The sequence below is a fragment of the Panthera tigris genome, chromosome A3, assembly GCF_018350195.1.
Source record: "Panthera tigris isolate Pti1 chromosome A3, P.tigris_Pti1_mat1.1, whole genome shotgun sequence".
In the NCBI taxonomy this organism is placed as follows: domain Eukaryota; kingdom Metazoa; phylum Chordata; class Mammalia; order Carnivora; family Felidae; genus Panthera; species Panthera tigris.
The window spans coordinates 93476299-93499559 of NC_056662.1; the positions used below are offsets into that span (position 1 = coordinate 93476299).

Below are 23261 nucleotides of genomic sequence, written 5' to 3' on the forward strand. Positions count from 1 at the left end.
TCATTTAGATGAGATAAAGCATAGGTAAAATAACATTAAAATAGATACTATATGAGTTACATTTGAAGAGTCTGAACAAAAGAAGTAAAAGATGACCATGATAAAATCAGTTGAGCCACTTTATACATAATAATATGAGTAAAAGGCAACAGGAAAAAAAGTGAAAACCTTGGATCTTTAAAAAATATATATGCTAAATATGGCAGCTATACAAATTCCAGGACAGAGTAGACAGACATAGACAATCTAACTAAGGCAATAATAAAGATACAGAGCAGATGGTTTCCCTAAACATCAAGTCCCTGGGCACAGTCTCAAGACTGATAGAGAAATCACCAATTTCTTGACTTTTTTCCATTTGTTTAGTGGCTATGTTTTATCCTCTATAGAATAAAAAAGGAAGGCCAAAATTAAACACATGTCATACTTTTCCCACACTGACAACACTCTAAATCCCTTTCTATCAGAAACTAGCAAGCATGTATTCCCAGCCACATTCTGACAAATGGAACAACTAAAAATTGATCTCAGACATCAGGGCACCACTGCTCTGATTCTGACTGTCTCACTGTGCCTTGAGACCTTGTATATGACCATTAACTTTAAAGGATATGGTTTCCTCATCTCTAACATAAAAGGATTAGACTAGATCACTGGATTTATACCTTTTTTTCTACACAGTACAAATGAAATTTTATGTGGAAAGTCTTTATCAATACAGATAAAAGAACTATTAGTGTTAACACTGTTTAAGCATTAAGACAATTTGTACCCATCAGATGGGCAATGGTATGTGAGGAGAAAGGCTTGTGCATGACTAATGGTGGCAATATACATATTGGTGTAATCATTCCAGAGGGTGAGCTACCAATACGTATCAAAGACTTTAAATAGCTCATACTGCTTAACCCATAAAATTACAGGGATTTTCATTAAAAAAATATTCAGATTAGTTCACAAAAATATCCATGCCAAAAATATTCATCAAAGCATTGCTTTTAAAATAAATCAATGGAGGGGCGCCTGGGTGGCGCAGTCGGTTAAGCGTCCGACTTCAGCCAGGTCACGATCTCGCGGTCCGTGAGTTCGAGCCCCGCGTCGGGCTCTGGGCTGATGGCTCGGAGCCTGGAGCCTGTTTCCGATTCTGTGTCTCCCTCTCTCTCTGCCCCTCCCCCGTTCATGCTCTGTCTCTCTCTGTCCCAAAAATAAATAAAAAACGTTGAAAAAAAAAATTAGAAAAAAATAAAATAAAATAAATCAATGGAGGGGCACCTGGGTGGCTCAGTCGGTTAAGCGGCCGACTTTAGCTCAGGTCATGATCTTGCGGTCTGTGAGTTTGAGCCCCGCGTCAGGCTCTGTGCTGACAGCTCAGAGCCTGGAGCCTGTTTCAGATTCTGTGTCTCCCTCTCTCTGACCCTCCCCCATTCATGCTCTGTCTCTCTCTGTCTCAAAAATAAATAAATGTTTAAAAAAATAAAATAAAATAAAATAAATCAATGGAAAAATGACATATGTAAAAAAATGATTAATGACAGATTACCAGGAAACTATGAATATGATTATGTGGATATTGCTCTGAAGTTATCAATATAAAAGAACAATCACCTTATTTTCTAAAACCAAAAAGTACCATGGAGAATAATACTTTGAGTGTTGGGAGCTTATATAGAATGACAAGAAAATTAACTGAAAAATAAAACTAGATAATTTATATTATTCAAAGGGCAAAATATATTGCAAAGAACCATGAACACAGTATAATTTAAGAAACAGCAAAGAGTCATATAAATGAAACCAAAAAGAAAAAGATAAAACCTCACAACACACAATCACATTTAAGAGTTCTTAGTAAATTTGATGTGCACTGGGTGTTATATGTAAGTGAAACTAATATTACACCATATGTCAAGTAACTGGAATTTAAATAAAAATGAAACAAAAATGCTGTATTTTATTTATTTTTTTATTGTTTACTTATTTTTACAAGACAGAGAGAGAGAGAGAGAGAGAGCAAGCATGCACGTGTGTGCAGGTTGGGGAAGGGCAGAGAGAAGGAGACACAGAATACAAAGCAGGCTCCAGGCCCTGAGCTATCAGCACAGAGACTGACACGGGGCTCGAACCCACGAGCTGTGAGATCATGACCTAATCCAAAGTCTGAAGCTTAACCAACTGGGCCACCCAAGAGCCCCCCAAAATACTGTATTTTAATAAAAAATATTAGTAAGATAAATATATTTTGATCAAAAACAAAACTCAAATCTTTACTTTTTTTTTGAAACTCATCAAAAATTAAAGAAAAAAATTAAGATATTAAGGATGAGATAAAAAATAATGAAATGGAGATAATAAGAGCAACAGTGACCACAACAAACAAAATAGAACTCAATAACTCTAAACGAAAATAAAATAGGGGCACCTGGGTGGCCCAGTCAGTTAAGCATCCAACTTCGGCTCAGGTCATGATGTCATGGTTCGTGAGTTCAAGCCCCACATCAGGCTCTATGCTGACAGCTCAGAGCCTGAAGCCTGCTTCGGATTCTATGTCTCCCTCTCTCTGCCTTTCCCCCACTCACACTCTGTTTCTATCTCTCAAAAATGAATAAATGTTAAAAAAAATTTTTTTAATGATCCAACAATCCCAATTTTAGTATATATTCAAAGGAATTCAAATCAGGATCTAAAAGAGATACATCTGCCCCATGTTCAATGCAGTATTATTCACAATAGCCAAGATAATGAAATAATCTAAGAGTCTACTGAAAGATAAATGGATAAAGAAAATGTGGTATGTCCATGAAATGGAATATTATTCAGCCTTAAAAAAAACAAAACAAAGGAATCCTGCCATGTGCAACAGTGTGGATGAACCTTGACAATATTTTGCAAAGTACAATTAGCCAGTCATAGAAGAAGAAATACTGCATGGCTCCACTTTTATGTGAAACCTAAAAAACACAAATTCACTGAAACAGATTGTAGAATAGTGGTTGCCAAGGGTTGGGAAAGGGGGAAGTAGGAAGTTGCTCTTCAGTGGATATAAAGCTCCAGTTAAGCCAGCTGAGTAAGTTCTAAAGATGTTCTGTACAGAACTGTACAGCCTATGGTTAACATTACTATTCTGCACAGTTAAAAATTTAAGAGGATAGTGTGCCTGGGTGGCTCAGTCAGTTGAGTGTCCAACTCTTGATTTTGGCTCAGGTCATGATCTCACAGTTTGTGAGTTCAAGCCCCGTGTCAGGCTCTGCGCTGACAGTGTGGAACCTGTTTGAGATTCGCTCTCTCCCCCTCCTCTGCCTCTCCACTCCCTCAGAAATAAACCTTAAAAAAAATTAAGAGGATAGATCTCTTGTTGTATTCTTACTACAATAAAAAAATTAGTAATAATAGAAAGAACAGGGGATGGATAAGAGATGAAAGATGAATAAATGACCAAAACCAAAAATGAAAGTGCATTTTAATTGATATATTTGTCTGGTCTGCAAAGGTTAGAGACAAGCCTGCAGCTTACATCAATGTTTCACAATGTAACTAAGCATCAGGTGCAGCTGGTCTGATCCATTTTTCCTCTTTCCAAAATTCAGGCTGAGGAGGAGCCTCCATTGGAGACATGTCATTATTATGTAAAGAGGAAAGGAGCAAAAGAACTTGCAGAGATTGACAATGCCTCTTAAAGCTCCTGCTCACACATAGTGTGGATGAATGCTTCACAGTTCATTAGTTAAAACAGGCTCAAGGACCTAACCCAAAGTCAGAGTGGTGGAATGTATATTTCTCTGCAATGACGTCACACAGAAGTGGGTAGGAATGTATAATTAACCCTCTGACAGGGAAGGGGAGACACTCATTAATTGTGAACAATAATAAACCTACCCTTTTCATATTTCTTAATATAAAAGATTCTTTGACCAATAAACTACAAACATTAAATATAATGAAAAGTTTGATTTTTTTGGCTTGTATCTATATCACTGTCTCTGTTTTAGGTCAGTAACTTAATTGCTTAATCTCTACCATCTTCTCTTTGTGTCCTACAGTGTTCTGAATGCCCTACAGTATTTTTTATTACTAAACTATTTTTCAAATAACTGAAATGCTATTTATGAATTCAGAAATACCAGTATGACTGTATGTGTGTGTGTGTGTGTGTGTATGTATATATGTATACTACATATATATAATTATATATAAATATAAAAATATATCTATATATAACTATATAGCTATATTTATAACTATATATAACCATACACAACTATATATAACTATATACATAACTACATATATAATTATATATGACTATATGTATTAACTATATATAACTATATATATAAAACTAAACTATATATAACTAGATATATATAACTATACGTAACTATATATATAACTATATACACTTAACTACATATATAACTATATACACATAACTATATATATAAATATATATAAACATATAACTATATATATACAGCTATATACATATAAATATATACTTTTTTCTTTTTAATTGAGAGAGTGCGTGTGCATGGCACACAAACAGGGGAAGAGCAGAGGGAGAGAAAAGAGAGAGAATGTCAAGCAGGCTCCACACCCAGCACAGAGCCCAACACCAGGCGGGATTTCATGACCTTGAGATCATGACCTGAGCCGAAATCAAGAGTCAGAGGCTTAACCAACTGAGCCACCAAGGCATCACAGAAAAATCAGTATATTATAAGTGGATCAGCAAGAGTTGAACTAATTTACCATATACACAGAATCAGTATGTGTTAGACATGGAGCAAAACATCGGAATTGGCAAAATGACTGTGAATCTATTTCTTCAATGAATTGGTAAGATACTTGCTAATTAGGAAAAGATAAATTACTCTTTTTCAGCCTTTAAAAATTCAAAATACATACACACATGCACATATCTTCCTTCCCTACCCCTCAGCATTTTTCACAATACGTATACAGGATACAAGTTGCTATGGTGATATGCTCATCTCCATGGCAATTGATCATTACTCTATGCATGTGTCCATTGTCTCTTAATAGACAAATTATAGGCTCTAAATCTAAAGATTTGAATCTTCAAAGAAAATACAAAACAAATTCACAAAAAAATGAATTTCTACCTAACAAACAACTTAAGTATTCCTAATAATACAATAAAGAGATTGGCAAAGGTTTAGAAAATTAATAGCTAAAATGAAACTCTAAAAAGTACATGCTGCTGGAAAATGAAAGCTTCCAAACTGCTGCAAATGTTCAAAAATGACTGCTCTCTCATAATATACATGCTACAATTTGGCTTGTGGTGATCTCTGTGTAGTTGAAATGATCCCCAGCAGAAAATGAGGTTTAAGATTCTTATCCCCAGAAAGTCATCATGGTAAATATGTCTAGCCTCTGGAAAAAAAATCATTTCTACTCATATACAGAAAGTCATAAACATGGACTAGAAATATGAATAAATTGAAAACTCCTGACCTACAGAGAGAGATATAAAACAGGGAGTTCAATCTCTGGTATGAGTATAAAAATCAACATTTGAATTCATATATAAAATGTGTCTTTATCTGTTAACTGCAACAACAACAAAAAAATTACTCTTAAACACTGTCACTGGATTCTGGTTAATTTTGAGTTACAAAGAAAACCAATGTTTTGAGAGGGGCAGAGGGTTGCTTTTTTTTGGACAATTCAACATTGTAGGTTTAAGAACAGTATTTGTTTTAATATGCAGCCCATTGAAAATGTTTTTGGGGGCACCTGCGTGGCTCTCGGTTGGGCGACTGACTTCGGCTCAGGTCATGATCTCTCAGTCAGTGAGTTCAAGCCCTGCGTGGGGCTCCGTGCGGACAGCTCAGAGCCTGGAGCCTACTTCAGATTCTGTGTCTCCCCCTCTCTCTACCCCTCCCCTGCTCACACTCTGTGTCTCTCTGTCTCTTAATAATAAATAAACGTTAAAAAATTTTAAAAAAAGAAAATGCTTTTGTATTCTACTTAAAAGAATCTTTATTAGCAAATCAATTTATAAAATTATTTTGGTAATCTATATTCCAAATGAAGGTAACCTTCATTTGTGACCTTAAATTATGTAAATAAGAGTAAGGTAAATGAGAACCTCAAATTTTTACAAACACAAAATAATACACTGAATGTAAATGTTATAATATTTTTATTGAACTCAGATAGGGTATGAAAAGCATAAATATAGAAATTGGAAATTTTTGCAATGAGATTAATAAAGCTCATTTCAAAGATTGTTTTTTTAGCAAATTAAAATAACTTTATAACACATGTCAGTAAACAAAAAAGTATTAGCGAAAAATGAATATTTTCCAACCCAACCATTAGAACATGACCTATCATTTTTATGAGCATTTAAGAGCAAGAAAGTGAGAGAACAAGAGATCTAAATCCTTGACTTATTAACTCCATAACATTACATTTTTAGATACTCGTTTAGTCATGCCCGACACTCATTTAACCATGCTCTGTTGGTGGATAATTTTACAATTATTCAATAGAATAGTGTATTAAAAACTGAAACATACTTTGAGATGGCATCTGGAAAAATACTTCTGACCATACACGCTTTGACTAGTTTACTCTTTGGGTGTTAGTCTTTCTCTTATTCACCTTTAGGGAAATTTTGCATTGGAAATTAGCTGGTATTTATTTTCCTCTCAAATAGACCAGTTTGTCCTTGTTTAAATATTTAGAATATTTTTATAATATATAGGCAACTAGATTTTTCTAATCTCAACAACAAAAAAATCCAGATAGAAATATACAGGTAAAAATTTATGTATTTATTTAAAGGGAAAAAAAAACTCTCCAGCAAAATGTACAATAAATAATGACCCAAATATAAGTATCTCAAGTATTTGTTCTTATTCCCAATAAACCCTAACAGCATTCTGTTATTAAAGAATGCTCAGAAGCAAAATCACATTGTCTTATGGAGATTTACATAGGAAGAACATACGTTGGCCTATGCGGAGGCAAGCTCTCAAATCTGTGCTTAGCTCTCATTCACCTGCCTTTTGTTAATGGCACCAAAGCATAGTCAGAATTATGTATCAAGATATCATGTCCACATATGCATCTCTACTTACAAAACAACATATAATACACTTGGAAATAGATATTCATCAAAGAACACTTTGAGAATGAGACGAAGAATGCAATATATCCAATTTTCATCTTGCTGTGGTGGAAAGGATTCCAGGATATCAGGAAAACACAGAATCCTCAGTTACAGACATGTGGGAGATTATATTGATTGCTTGGCATTGTTCATACATTCTGAGTCAGTCAATGACCCGGTTAATGCTTGATACCAAGAGAGTCATTTGCTCAAAGATGCTATGGCTTCTATATTAAAACATGTTTCAAGTCATCCTCATAAGAAATGGGACAAAGTGAGAGGCTTGTAATTCTCTTTTCTGTGACCTGGTCTTATTCCTTTATAGCCCCAATAAACCAAGCACATATGTCTTAATGCTCACTAGCATATATCAAAAATCCATAACTACCTAAATTTTATATCCTAGATAGGAAAAAAAATATTTATTCTTCACCTTTCTTCATCCATAACCACACACATAGGGGCTCCTACTTGGTCTCATACAAACATATTTCAAAATCTCTACACACATACACAAAAAGTAATTCTGGCAAGAAAAGAGGACAGAATGTTCATTATTCATCAATGTAGCTATTATAACTAGCTGAACTCAGAGGAGAGAAGATTCAAAATTTAATTCCCAGATGAGGTTATTAAATGTTTTTACATATTAGGGCTGCTTATGACTTACAATAAGACCCCGTAACTTTAAATCTCTATATCCTAACTAATTAATGATTTCCCAAATAAGCTTTATTTTTTTTTATCATAAAAGCTCTCTTTTCTACCTCTTAGCCAGTTCTAGCTATCCCACTGACCTATGCTGGGCTTTGAGAATTCTGCAGTTCACAGTACCTAAGTGTCCAAGAAGCTACACAAAACCCACCCTTCTACCATCTGTAAGAAAAGAAGGAAAGGAGGAGGAAGAAAGATAGGGCAACTTCCCTGGGGCAACGGTAGAAAAATAGAAAGTGTAAAGCTTGGAGCATCTCAAACCAAAGCCCCATATGTACAGAATAATACATAATGCAGCCCCATAATACAGAATAATAATTAAAAGAAATAAAGGCAGATACCAACTTTGGAAATATTGTCAAGAACTCTGTCCCCATTTTTTTTTCACTAGAGCTGATTGTAAAAACTGAGAATTAGTATAATAATTTTTGAGATTGATCATGATGTGCTTATTTGTGCGAGCATTTAAGACTATTAATTATTCCCAGCATCATTTTAGTCATAGATTAATTTTGATATGTTCTGTTTTCCCTAACATTATAGTCTAGAGATTTACAGTGGCCCTTTCTTATTTTTCCTTTTATTCAGGAGTCATTTATGAGAGATATTTAATTTTCAGTTTTCTTTCCTTCTGTCTCTTTCTCACTGTTGGTATCAATATCTAATATTATTCAAAGAAAGTTATTATTAAATCAATAATTTTAAAAAGTTATAATTAAAGGCTAATTGAATTAAAAATTATTCAAATTAATTGAGTAATCATTTGTGAAGACAGAAGGATTATAGAGTGTATGTGTTATTTCTCAAAAAGAAAGCAAAGACTTTCATATGTCCATTTGTTCAAATGTGTAAATGACATGATCACATTCCCTATTTTATTATTATGTGGGATATTTCATTAGGAAGAGCTGGAAGACGTGAGATTAATTTCTCTTTTTTTGTTAATGTTTATTCTTCAGAGAGAGAGACAGAGACAGAGCATGAGCAGGGGAGGGGCAGAGAGAGAGGGAGACACAGAATCTGAAACAGGCTCCAGGCTCTGAGCTGTCAGCACAGAGCACAACACAGGGCTTGAACTCACGAACCACAAGATCATGACCTGAGCTGAAGTCTGACACTTAACTGACTGAGCCACCCAGGCACCCCGAGATTAATTTCTTTATGTCTGTTGTGTTTTATGACAATTCTCTTTGCTCATCCTGTATTTGTACTTTGCATAACTTTTATATGTATATGTTTCGCCCTGCCCTTCCTCCCTCCCTCTCTTATTTCCCTCATTCCTCCTCCTTCTCTTCTTCCCTCACTCTCTTGCTTTCTTCCTTCCTGTGTTATTTGATATATAAATACATATATAATGGTTATAACCTCACTGTATATTTACTCCCTATAATTTAATGCTGATCTTTTCCCCTTATTGAACCTTTTTAACTTGATTTCAAAATACCGGATATTGATAATAACAGATTCCTTTATCCTTTTGTTAGCAGCTGTCTGATATACATTTTTTTTATATACTATAAGAATCTGAGTGACATTTCTGCATCATTTTCATTTTATATCTTTTCTAATAAACTCAATGTTGGACTCTGTTAGAACTTGGTGATTAAATTTCTTTTAATCTTCAATGTGTCCTGTTTACATCGATTAATGAGAAATAGGTTTGGTCTAATTCTATTAACTAACATTTTCTTTCCAAATACTGTGTCCTTTGTGTTTTAAAACATGAGGTTGCATTCTCTTACAAATGCATGGGGATTTTCATGTGTGTGTCTATATGTTTTCCTATAGTAATTTGCATAGTTTATGATCGGTTCCAGTTACATGAACAATTCACTTAAAATCTTGTGTATGACATTTGACCTTTTCCTTTTCCTTTGGCAACTTTAGCAACGGCCACCCCCTGGTCCAGTCATCTCCCACCCAGATTATTGCAACAGCTTCTTCACTGGTCACTGATACTCACTGCTGTCACTTCCCTCTTTTCCTAGCTTCAACACAGCACCTGAAGGAATCCTTTAAAAAATGTTTGCTTCCTGTTCAAGTCACACGGTGGTGTCTCACTGATCTCAGAGTAAAAGTCTTATTTAATCTTTCAGGCTTTATTTCTATTCACAAGTGATCCCTTTCAAATTCCATCCCAGCAACACAGCCTCCTTTACTGTAGACTTTATTTGTCAGCTTTCAGGAAAACATCAGTTACTAGGTTGTCCTTACCTTGCATTGAGAAAGACTTCTAAAATATCCTTCTTAACTATACTGGGAAGTGGCTTTGCCAGAAAATAAGGGTAGAAAATATTTATTTATATTCAAATACATAATCTCTGTGTATCCTTACTCAAAAGACATTTATCAAAGTACCAGGACCCCTTCTCTTCTATTCTGTTTCCAACTGATATAACATCAAATGGGGATGCTAAAATACAATTCCAATGCTAACTACCCACCTGGAATTAGTGTCTGACTAGCTAGCTACAAATTTCAATGTTCTTACTATCCTCATAGCTTAATAATTAACTAGAACAACTCACAGAACTCACTGAAAGTACTGTACTTAAGATTATAGTTTTACAATAAATAGCATACATAAGGCAAGATCTGAGAGCATTCCAAACGCAGAGCTTCTGTAGCATTTGCCTGTGGATTTAGGACCTGTCACCCCCTTGGCAAATCAGGCTTTATCAACCAGATGAATATGTTCACAAACTAGGAAGCTCCAATCCGTTTCAGTGTCCAGAGTTCTTACCGAAGCTTCATTATGTAGTCAATGCTGATTAAATCATCAATCACATGAATAAACTAAATCTCTAGTCTCCTCCCTCTCCCAGAGGTCTGGAAGCTGAAAGTCTCAATTCTAATCACATGCTTGATCTTTCTGATAACTAGCTCCCATCCAAAAACTATTCAGGAACCTAGCATGAGTCACCACATTGGCATTAGAAGGAAACTTTTCACTCAGGAAATTCCTGGTGTTTTTGCAGCTCTACACAGAGAACCAGAGACAAACCCAAGTATGTACTTTATCATACTATACCTTCCCAACATTCATGCTCTGTTTCCCCACCTCACCAAGACTAAGATATTTGCATCAAGAGCATATGTGACAGTGTCAGAGAATACAGAATTAGAAGTTTCTTGACTCCTCATAAATCTAACTTGAATTTCTTGAACCCTGTCTACCACCAACAACTTCATTAGCTGAAGCCATTTCTTCCCTAATAATTTCCAAACTCACTGGGACCAGATACCATATACACATTTTTAAGCCACAGCAAAATCTAATGTTATTAATATCCACAGATTTATTTTTCATCAGTCAAATTTTATTCCAATTATATTTTTGTCTAGTCATGCCATATTACAGCAAATTATAAGCAACAACTTGACCCATTGCCTACTCCCAGCCATACTAATCATAAGCCTTAGGGTCTTGAATATTATAAAAGAAGATAGTATAATCGATCCTCAGAATTTATAAGGATTCTATTGATCAGACAGTAACTATGACATGGAAGCCACACATTGTCTCACTTGCATCTCTTTAAGAAGATAGATGAGAAATATGGTCTATTCCTCTATGTTTAGGGCCCTGCCGCAAATTACCATGGCAACCTATAAAAGGACACCAGGGAAGGTCTTTGATGTTATCATCTAGGAACCTTTTCTCATCCTTTGAAATTCCAAATAAGCCATGTATAATTTCAAATATCTTAACTAGATTGTACTTAATAGGAAAGGCAACATTCTTTTTGTGTGGTAAGCTATATAACCTTGTGCACCTGATGGCTATTGCTGACCAAAGACAAACATTCTCCCAGAATTGAATGGCAATATCAAGTTATTAGTTTAGTATTGAAAATTATATAAAATCTATTTAATAAACATATGGCCTTTGCAGAAGTAGTCCACTTAAAGAAATAATGTCAAATAACTAGTAGAGAAAAGATGTTTAAATTTTCTCTGGCTGATGAAGTGTATTTACTCTAAATCTACTAAATATTAAGCCTTCTTTTAACTAATGGGAGACAAATCCAGCATCAGGTCTCTGAATTCTATCTTATTAATATGCTTAAATCCATTGACTCCTAAAAATTCTCAGCCACATAAACTTAACACTTTAATTTGCAGGATGGGCAAGAGAATACAAGCCTCTGAGTGATGTTAGAGTGGAGTCCAATGTCTCCCAAAAGGAAGAAAAAAAATCCCTTTAGTTGTTTGTATTTTGCCTTATGGTCTAATTTTTATTCAATTTATGATAATGTGGTTTGTTTGATCAATTTTTAAAAGGTATTTCAAATTACTTACCATAGAACATACTGATGCTCTGAGACAATATACCTTGTTTTTCCTATGTTTTCACTTACCTCAGGTACACACGCTGTATACACCTGAGAAGTACTGCCACTTCTGTATTAGAAGCAAAGTAGCCAGTGTCCTTCAGCAAAATCATCATCATGATGAACACTTATTTCCTACATGAGGAAAATCTCATCTCATAATAGGCAACTCTCTCCTGATGATCGTTATTTCAGTTTTGTGCTAAAGGTACCCACCCTCACACTGGTGAGTAGGTTCATTTGATAGGAATGATTCATTTGGATTCCCTGGATCTTTTTGAAGAAAATATTATTTTCATTTTTCATTGTTTGTGACTTTAATCAACAATGACTTCTGAAAGTAAGCCTATTGGAATTGTCTAAAATGCAAAAGATGGGGCGCCTGGGTGGCGCAGTCGGTTAAGCGTCCGACTTCAGCCAGGTCACGATCTCGCGGTCCGGTCCGTGAGTTCGAGCCCCGCGTCAGGCTCTGGGCTGATGGCTCGGAGCCTGGAGCCTGTTTCCGATTCTGTGTCTCCCTCTCTCTCTGCCCCTCCCCCGTTCATGCTCTGTCTCTCTCTGTCCCAAAAATAAATAAAAAACGTTGAAAAAAAAATTAAAAAAAAAAAAATAAAATGCAAAAGAAAAGATTCAGTGGTAACCTATGGTGCTTGACTTCAGGTTGGTCATGTGCCTCCCAGTTTTTGCCATCTCCAAGGGGAATAGTTTCAAATGCAAAGGCAAAGAACATTAGAAGAAATCTGTCACCTAGAATTCTTTGTGTGGGAGAATCACATTGGTAACGGAAACCACTGAGAAAGCAGATGGAGGGACCATGTGATAACTTAAGCCAAAAAAATGTTTTTAGCTTTAAATGTAGCAGAAAGCATACTAGGATCACAAAAGGAGGTAAAGAATTAGAAACATATATTAGAAGTAAGGTTTAACTCTTGTAGGTGGAGCTGAAACCAAGTGAAGGAGAAAAAAAAATCCAAAAGAGTACGGAGGGATTTAACTGCTTCTGTTGGTTCAGTTTAGGAGAATGCTGGACAGGAGGGAAAATACGCGGGAGGAATATGCAGTGAGACTATGCAGAGAATATACAGGAAAGATCAGCACAGGGGGGAAATGCAGGGAAGGTATGAAAGGAGAGTCAGTCCCCATGGGGAGTGTGCAGAGGAAACATGCACAGAGATTCACTGGAATCCAGAGAGATTTTACAAAGAAGAAAAAAGGGAAGGTATGAGAGAAAAGTTTGTGCAAAGCCTTGCTGAGGAAGCCCATATCCAAAACAATGCTCAGAGGCATTCTCTGAGCAGAGAAATTCATTTTTAAGAAACGATTGGGAATTTCCCCTTGATGACAGGGGAATTACCACAACAATCATAGCAGCCAACATGCACTGAATGATCACTATATGATGAGCACTATGCTGAGGACTTGGCCTGCTTTTTATCATTTAATCTTCACAGAAAATCTATATGTTCTGAAATCTTTACTTATTTCCTAAAAGAAAGAGGCCATTGATCAGCTTTGAATCATAAAGCTGACTTGCATGACCTCTTTAGCAAGACCATATTTGTGAAAGCAGAGAGCAGTCCAGAGAAAAAGGATTTTCTGAAATCCATTATTATATCTTTAAGCATAAAAAGTGAGATCTCTGGATTATATGAGCATAGAATATTACATAAGTGGGGAATATTGCATCAGGTGGGTCCTCCTCCAAACTGAGAGGATTTGGGGAAAGCCTAAGACTTCTGGTTCCACTAGACAGTTCAAGAAGGGAGATTTAGGTAGATTAGAGAGTCAGATGCACATAAGTTGCATTCTAAACTTGCCCAGAAGAATAAACATGGGGGCAGAGGTAGAAATAATTAGCTATCTAGGGGAACTTGAGAGCATTGAGGGTTACTGGCACCCTTCCAGGCCTCTAGAGGAGGCGCCACAGACCTTACTTTTCACAAAGGTCCAGGTTAACGATGCAGCAGCATCGGTAAAAAGCAGCTAGACGGGGAAGTCAGAAGCCAGTCTGCATTCCCATGCACTGGCAATCATGAGAAAGGAACCCAGAATTGTCCAAGTAACCAGAAAGATGGCAGAGAAGTGTTGAGAAAGCCCATGGACCAGAAGAGTCGTGAGCTTAAAAAGAAGGGTATGTGTGAGGTGCGGAGACTTTGAGTACACAGGTAAATGGCCAGAATTAGGGACGCCACCAGGGGCTGCCAGAGCACATCATGCTCCCCCTAAGCCAGATATTATTATGTCTCCCTCCAGGAGTGACCAGTCCAGGAGGAGTCTAGATTAGACATTCCAGAGCAGAGTCCAGCAAGTCTGCAGAGGACACCTGGTTAATACAAATACCTCCAGTCTTCCTTTGTGGATTCAAGGTCACAAGATTTCTCTAAGATCCCTCCTCAAAACCTTGCAGACACAAGTTGGAGAAGAAGGGGAGGAGAACAGAAACTGAAAACACAGTATTTTATCCACAAGTGACTTAGTCTTCATAGGAAGACACTGCTTACATTCCCTGACTGATGGAGGCTGATCATAATGGAAATGAAACACAGATGTCCCAGCCACCACCATCTGAAACCAATACCCACGGAGAGAGGTGCCTATACACCAAGTGCCAATAAATTTTGGGTACTGTGACACTAGATTTTGGAGTTGTGTTTGGTTGTAGGATTTTATATCTACAATCATGTTTTCTCTTTCAAAATGGAAACATAATTTTGAAATTATCTACTATTTGAATGTTTGAATGATCCAACCTGTAAAACTGTGTTGGCTATCTCTTTTTATTCAAAATTGTTTGATAATTTTAAAATTTCCAGTTATTTTCATAAATTTTATTCAATTTTGGTAGTTGAGTCAATTTGGTATTGCACTGTTCTTATTAAAGCTATCTAAGTTTTGTCTCAATGTAACCTTTCCCTTCCCATTAGTTTTCCTTAGCTGGCTTAGAATGTTTTTTAATTTTAAATTCTTGAGTTGAATAGTTCATTTATTTTCCTCACCTTTTTTCAATATACATTTTATGTTATTAAAATAGGATTTCTTGTAAAATGTGATTGATGAATTTTTTGTCAATATTACCAAGGTAAAGAAAGTATACTCTAGATTTGCAGCAAATCAAATTAAGTAAGAACTCCAATATAATTTTTTGGTGGACATTTGTTGATTGCCTCTGGCATTAATCATATCCCTGCTCCCTTCTTTTCATGACAGTGTTCATGACAGCATAGTTTTGCTGTTTTTAATTAAAAATGAAATAGGTCAGGGTTGTCTGGGTGGCTCAGTCAGTTAAGCATCTGACTTCGGCTCTGGTCAGGATCTCACAGTTCATGAGTTTCAGCCCCACATTGAGCTTTTGGCTGTCAGCACAGAGCCTACTTGAGATCCTCTGTCACCCTCTCTCGGCCCTTCCCCCACTCTCTAACTCTCTCTCTCTAGAAAATAAAATAAACATTAAAAAAATTATATAAGCCATGCTTCTCAAGGACCTAGATGCCTTCTGGGAGATGCCAACTCTTCCATGGGAGTACATGTTATGAGATTTGTCAGAAAGACCAGGATCGTATGGACCAAGGCTTTCCATAAAAGTCTTTTTAAAGACTCATAATCAGATACTATGTGTTTATCTTTCTAAGGGAATTGAAACAATTACACCAAAGCTTAACATTTTTCACATGAACATCCAAAATGAACTTTTCATGTGTATTTTCATTGTCCACTTGGTTACCATGCCAAAGCTAAGGCAAAAATTCAGAGCCCTGGCAATATGTTCAGTTAGATTTCTCCTCAATACCTGATTTATTTTGTAGGTGAAGACTTTAAACAAAGTGTAACAACTGCTATGGGTAGGTATCTCAGTTTTACTAGCTTCTATTTTGCCACTGGTGAAATATATTGTGTTGAAAACCTGTACTTTGGAAATAAATATTCATGCATTCTGAGACCATACTTTAACTGGTCATTTTCAATTAATCTTCTACTAGGCTGCTGGAATATATTTGTTAATGTTTTATTTACATATTATTTTTTGTTTTAATTATTTTTCTATGTTGGGATAACCTGAATGTATCCAGGACTTAATTCGCTTCTGTAGCAGGCACCATGCCCGCACCATAACCGTGTTATGGTGAGGCCACTTTATTTAGAAATCTGTCTCAGGCACCTGGGTGGCTCAGGCATTTAAGCATCATTTGTCAGGTCATGATCTCATGGTTGGTGGTTTCCAGCCCCACAACAGGCTCCGTGCTGACAGCACAGATTCCTTCTTGGGATTCTCTCTCTGCCCTTCCCTTGCTCATGTGTGTGCATGTGTTCTCTCTCTCTCTCTCTCAAAATAAATAAATAAACTAAAAAAAGAAAGAAAGAAATTTGTCTCAAGCAAGGGTAATTGTATTTCCACAAGCAGGCTTTCATTTTATTTCTTAAAAGTATTCTCAGCATTGAGATTTTCACCAGCCTGACCAGCCTATGCAATATCATCTCTGTAGTCTTAGGTTCACTGATAATAAAAATTTGGGGAGAATCATAAGATTACATTAAAATAATAAAATTTTGGAAATTCCATCTGCATATACCTTGTAATGTTTATTCTTTTTAACAAGTTAAGAATAAAATCAACCTTTCCCTCTATCCCTCACTTTTTTCTGTGCTATTATACCCTGAAGGATTTTCTTTTCTTCTGTGGACGCTGATTTTACTGTCCTCTAGTGATGATACAAATGTTTCCTGAAGACTTATACTTATTTGATATTTAAATAAAAATTTGACCAGAATGGGAATTAAATAAATGGGTGCAAATCATGATGTTGAGAGTATACACAACCATCTTTTTTCCCAGGAGTGCCACCATTTAAATGAAGTGAGACAAGTCAGTACTGCCCTAGGTTATTTTATGTCCATATATGTCTACACAACCTGAGAAGTGGAGCTAAGATAAACATTTCTCAAGTAAAACTACCATCTGCTTTTATTGCTCTTCGATTTTCAGTAAAGCCTGTAAGATTTAACTATAAGAACAGACACACTGATGACTTCTCTCTCCATATAAGAAGGGGATCATAAACAGAATGAAAATACTCCCATTTTATATCCTTTTCCCCATGATATCCTAAACAATAAAGTAATAGCAAAATAGCTAAAAGCTTGTAAATTCCCTTCTTTATAACAGCTGCAAATCAGTTCTTAACATATATTTGACTCTGGAAAAGCAGTAGGAACTATCTTACGATGTTGATATTGCATAACAAAGCAATTTCTCTTCCTGAAATAACAACTTTACAAATACTGCAGTGGCTAATTGAATCCTAATATTTTTAGGAAATGCAGTCAATATTGGGACTTTCTTATTATATATGGGACAATTTCTTTCTTTTTACTTGCTTTTCCAATTAAAATCAATGGGTTTGGGTATTATTTGTATTAAAATAATTTTATCTGGACATACACATAAAATTTGGCTCAGCATGGTTTTCATATAATCCCTTGTATTAGTTTTCTACTGCTGCCTAACAAAGTACCACAAACTTACTGGTTTAAAGCAATATTTATCATTAGCTCACAGTTTCCACGGTTCAACTATCTGGGTACAGATTAGCTGGATCCTCTACCCTGGGTCTAAACAGGCTGAAATTAGAGTGTCTCATCTAAGTCTCAGAGTTTATTTTAAGCTCACTAGTTTTGGGGAGAATTTAGTTCCCTGTGTCTATAGGACTGAGGCATTCAGCATCTACAGGCTGTCTGACATTGCCTTCCTTGCCTTCCTTTTTTGCTTCCCTTTAAGACATCAGGAGAATGTCTCTAATCTTTTTGACTTCTGTGAAGTCATTTTAAAGATTTTACCTGGTTTATTGGTTATCATGCCCATTCAGGATAGTCTCCTTTTTGCTTAAATCAAAGTCAACTGGCTTAATAAATTGTTGCACAGTTGAGTTGCTGGTATGTGAGAAGTGAACATGTATGAAGGAGACTAGGAATTTGTGCAAAGTGTGCAACACTTAAGCCAGTGATGGCTTAAGACATACCAAATTCTTTGGGCATCTTGACTTTTCTCATTAAAGTACCCAAGCATACAGTGGAAATCATATACCCACTTTAAGTAAGATAGGGATAAGGGAACCAGACTGAAATTTCTTTGAGACCATTATCAGACCAATTCATAAATTCCTATATGTTTTGGTATGTGAAACACTTCAATATGCTTCCTCAAAGCCAGTTGTCTTCATGTAGCTACTCAGGCAATGATGTGTACATAATTAGCAGTCATAAGAAAACTATCTTTTATTAATCTGTAATTGTGATATTGATAGGTAACAAATACAGCTTGTAAGAATTATATGTATTGTTGAGCTTTTACTTAATTCTTTGAAAGTTATCATAGAATTTCTGTGAAACCATCATTTCAGTCACCAATTTTGAATTTAATAAAGTACATAAAGGTTTGAAGGGAAAGCTTTTCTAAGAGTCTTCTTACTTCTCAAGACTGAATTTTGTGGTGGACATCTATAAATCACTTTCTCAAGAATTCAACCATTGGACTTTGTCATTTTTTTTCTGGAAATACTGATTTTTCTACTTGCTATTTACAATGGAATGAATAACTGAACTGCATTAAGAATGTATTCAGTTAGGGGTGCCAGTGTCTCAATTGGTTAAGCGACGAACTCTTGGTTTTGGCTCAGGTCATGATCTTACAGTTCGTGAGTTCAAGCCCCGCATCGGGCACTGTGCTGATAGTGCAGAGCCTACTTGGAAATCTCCCTTTCTCTCCCTCTCTCTCTGACCATTCAAAGCTCTCTTTCTCAAAATAAATAAATAAACATTAAAAGAAAAAAGAGTGTACTCAGTCACACTGGAATGAATATGTTATGTAAATTTTGATTTTCTTTTTAAAGTTTACTTATGTATTTTGAGAGGGAGACAGCAGGGAAGGAGTAAAGAGACAGGAAGAGAGGGAATCTCAAGCAGGCTCTACCCTAACAGTGCAGAGCCTAACATGGAGCTCAACTCACAAACCATGAGATCATGACCTGAGCTGAAATCAAGAGTCAGATGCTTAACCGACTGAGCCACCCAGGCGCCCCTGATTTTATTTTTAATAAAAGTTTTCCTTTAGTGTTCCAGACTTTGTGGGTACATAGGAGCCCTGGTGTAGGCTCAATATGCTTCCTTCAATTTACCATTATGGATTCATTCTTCAAAAATACTTGCCAAGATATAAAGCATTCATATTTTTATATTTGTTTTTTTCAACCATTTTCCTACCACAATTATTGAAAATTTTCTACTAAACTTAGTGAGGACATTCTCTAAACAATATTTGCATTCTAAGCCTACTCTTACTCTCCCTAGAGCAGCTATAAAAACACCCATGTGCCAAACTCAAATGATGGAATTTCTGTCCATTGTCATGAGACAGTTCCAATAAGAGCTGGGGAACCTTCATGCAAACAATGATGGGCCTTCCAAAAGCATTGCATCCCCCCCAATTTCACTAATTACTTTTGAAGTGAGAATATGGCATAACTAGACTGAATGAGTCATAAGGAGACTAGTTCACACGTGAAGAAAGGTATTCTCTATTACCACTAGATTTGAAGTTGGAAGGATGACTGCTAGAGATTTCTCTGTGAAATCCAAGAAAGACAACAAAACTCAAGGGAGTCATACTGGAAACTTGTTTCTCAATGCAGCCATACCCGAATTAGGCCCTAAACTTGAACTTGCCTATTACAGGAGACACTAAAGTATCTTTTTTTCTTATTGAGATGGTTTTCCCACTTACAACAGGAAGTATCCTAAATAGCACATCACTGTTGCAAAGGAAATGCTACAGCTGCCAAGACAATGTGACCAAAGACCTTAACCTGGCCTGAAGAGTCAAGGAAGGAAAGTTAGCTATGAGTAGTAATATCTAAGCCAAGATGTGAAAGGGTCTAAGAATGAGCCACGTTAAAGGGAAGAAGGAGAAGTGGAGAATATATTTCCAAAGAATGAAAACCTTGTCTGAAAAGTCTTTTTAACATTTAAAGAACAGATAGAGGGATGAGAATGGAAAATAAGGGGAGAAATGTGATCAGATTGGAGAGGAAGACAAAGACTTCATAGGGCATGTATTGACCTAAGTTATTGGCCATTGAATAAGTTTTTGGTTGTTTGTTTTTTTGTTTTTAAATAAAAAGTTACCACATGGTCCAAATTCAGACAGTGCAGTACATGGTACTGATGAACTTTTCCAAATCTCTCTCCAGAAAAGACATTCAACACCTTTGTTTCTTTTCTTTTCTTTGAGGAAGGGTGGCTATTGTTCACACAAAATGTTCATGCAAATGCTTACAGTATTTTTTTCAATAAATACTAAAAACTAGAAGCAACTCCAATGACCTTTATCTGGTAAATGGAAAAACAAACTCTGGCACCTCCATAGAGTAGAATACTACTCAGTAAATAGAATGAGGGAGGTAAAGGCATTTGTATATGAGGGAGGAACACCAAAATTAAAATATTATAATTTATTATTTACTTATATATATGCATATTTGTTTTCATCATTAGTTTGGGATTTATACAAGATACTCTAGTGAGAATTCAAGTAGGAAATTATATCTGTAAGTTTTGAGCTCAGTGAAGAGGTTAGAATTTGACAGTCTTTGAATGAATACCACATAAATAAATGCAGTTGAATGTGGATATGCAAGCAAGATTCAAAATGTACAAGGACATCTGACCACTTCACAGCTTACATGCCTTTTTTCATGAGAAAAAGATGTTAAAATATTTAGTATTCATAAGCTACACTTAAAAAAAAGGAGATTGAGTCCCATAAAAATATTTCTCCAAGACTACCTACTTTATTGATTAATACTATGTCAATGAAAAAGTTGGCACTGCTTTTTATTTCTAAAATATTAATATCTGAACTTATGAGAAAAGAAGACTTATACATACACATTTCTAATCTTTCACTCTTACAATTGTTTGGAGGTTGTTCATTTCCAGAGGGAGTTCATATATCATCTTACCTCACCTTAGAAAAACCGCTAAGGAAAAGTATTGTTATCAATCTCAGTCTAGAAATGAGGAAAATGAAGTGCAGAGAAATGAAGAAGTATCTTGTTAAGTGAGTCAGTGGCCAGCAGAGACTAGAATGAATTCCATTCATTCAATGCAAAACTTATTAAGAATCTACCTAAACCAGATAAACTGCAAATATCTGATGGTTACAAATAGGATTAAAAAGCATCCAATTATCCTGTTCCAGGTGTTGTAGCTTCCTGTATGTTAGGATTGGGAAAGGTATCATCATCTGCACCCTATAGGGGCATCAGTGATGAGTATTTGGGCACTGGGGCACCATGCCCAGCACTCTCTGCCCATCCACTATTCCTACTACATTTGGAGGCTACATGTTGGTATTTAGAAACCACAGCAGGGGCGCCTGGGTGGCTCAGTCGGTTAAGTGGCCGACTTCGGCTCAGGTCATCATCTCGCGGTCGGTGAATTTGAGCCCCGTGTCGGGCTCTGTGCTGACAGCTCAGAGCCTGGAGCCTATTTCAGATTCTGTGTCTCCCTCTCTCTGACACTCCCCCGTTCATGCTCTATCTCTCTCTGTCTCAAAAATAAATAAACATTAAAAAAAAATAAAATAAACCACAGCATATTATATAGCCAACATTTTTAGCAGCTACACAGAAGCAGAAGCATTGATACAGATATTCCACACAAACCACACTGAGAAATGTCCTAGAAGCCTTTTTCTTTCCCTCACTTATTTGCTTTAGAGAAGCTAAACACTTGTATTTGAAAATAAACTGACTGCTAGAATACAAATCTGGCTAAGGGTCTTATAGTGGCCTGTCATTGGCCTAATCAATAAATACATGATGTTTTTCTTATTTATTTACTTATTTATTTATTTATTTATTTAATTTTATTTCAAAAAAAGAGAGTAAGCGAGTGGGGGGAAGGGGCAGAGGGAGGGAGGAAGGGAGAGAGAGAGAGAGGGAGAATCTTAAGCAGGCTCCACACTCAGCACAGAGCCCAATGTGGGGCTCGATCCCACAACCCTGGAATCATGACCTAAGCTAAGATGAAATCAAGAGTCAGATGCTCAACCAACTGAGACACCTGGGTGCCCCTAAATAGATGATGTTTTTAAATAAATTGTGTAAGCATATTAAATGGGATATTTTCCATTTCTCAGTCATATGTGCCTGAAATAATTTGGCCCAATCGCATAATGTTGGTCTAATCATCTGGTAGCAGTTATCAAGACAATTCTTTCTGAGATGTGTCCTGAAACTTCATCCATTAAAAAAAGAAATAAAATTAAATAGGACTATCACAACCTGGCCTGCTAAAATATCAATCTTCAAATAAGACTACTTTTGTCTCAACAAAATCTCAGCATTTTCTGAGTTTACCTTTTTGATTTTGAATAAACACATTTCATTAAAACTTTTAAAGAACTTAACAAATGGTACCACAGACCTGAAGCTTTGATGATACCAGTCTGCCTGTGCATTTCATATGAGTGTTAGTTTTCTAAGATTATTGCATATATACTTAAAAGACATAATTTAACTTCAGTCAGTAAATTGTAGACAAATTTCTATTTATTTATGAGGGTATGAAAGAGTAGTGATTTACCAAGAAGCTTCCAGTGTAAATTATATGAGTCAGGACAGAAATCTAAACACTATTAAACCTTTTTGTGTATATGCCAGTGGCACAAATTCTGACGAAACATTTAAAAGCTAATACTTAAATGTGAATTTAGAAGTTAAAAATCCACATCTGGAAAAAAAGCAATAAAAAAATACAACACAATAAATTCTAAGAAAACAGGTAAAATCGAAATACTTCCATTCAATTATATTATGTTTCTAGTCCTTTCAAGGTTTAAATGGCTTTTGATTGAGTGCCACATACTTATAGAACATGACAAATATTTATATTACTTTGTCAGTCTGTTGTTGACAGGGCTACTTAAGTATTTCTCTATATATCCCCATTCACTTTTATTTGTTTAGTTTTACTTTGTAAAACCATTCAGTTGGCATAAGCCACTAAAAGTGTCAGAA

The 23261-nt window shown here is 35.8% G+C and overlaps 1 long non-coding RNA gene across 2 annotated transcripts in view; it reads right to left on the reverse strand.

The window, feature by feature from the left end:
* The window catches only part of LOC122237039, a 112571-nt gene that overhangs the window by 81152 nt on the left and 8158 nt on the right, over positions 1-23261 (reverse strand). The window lies entirely within an intron of this gene.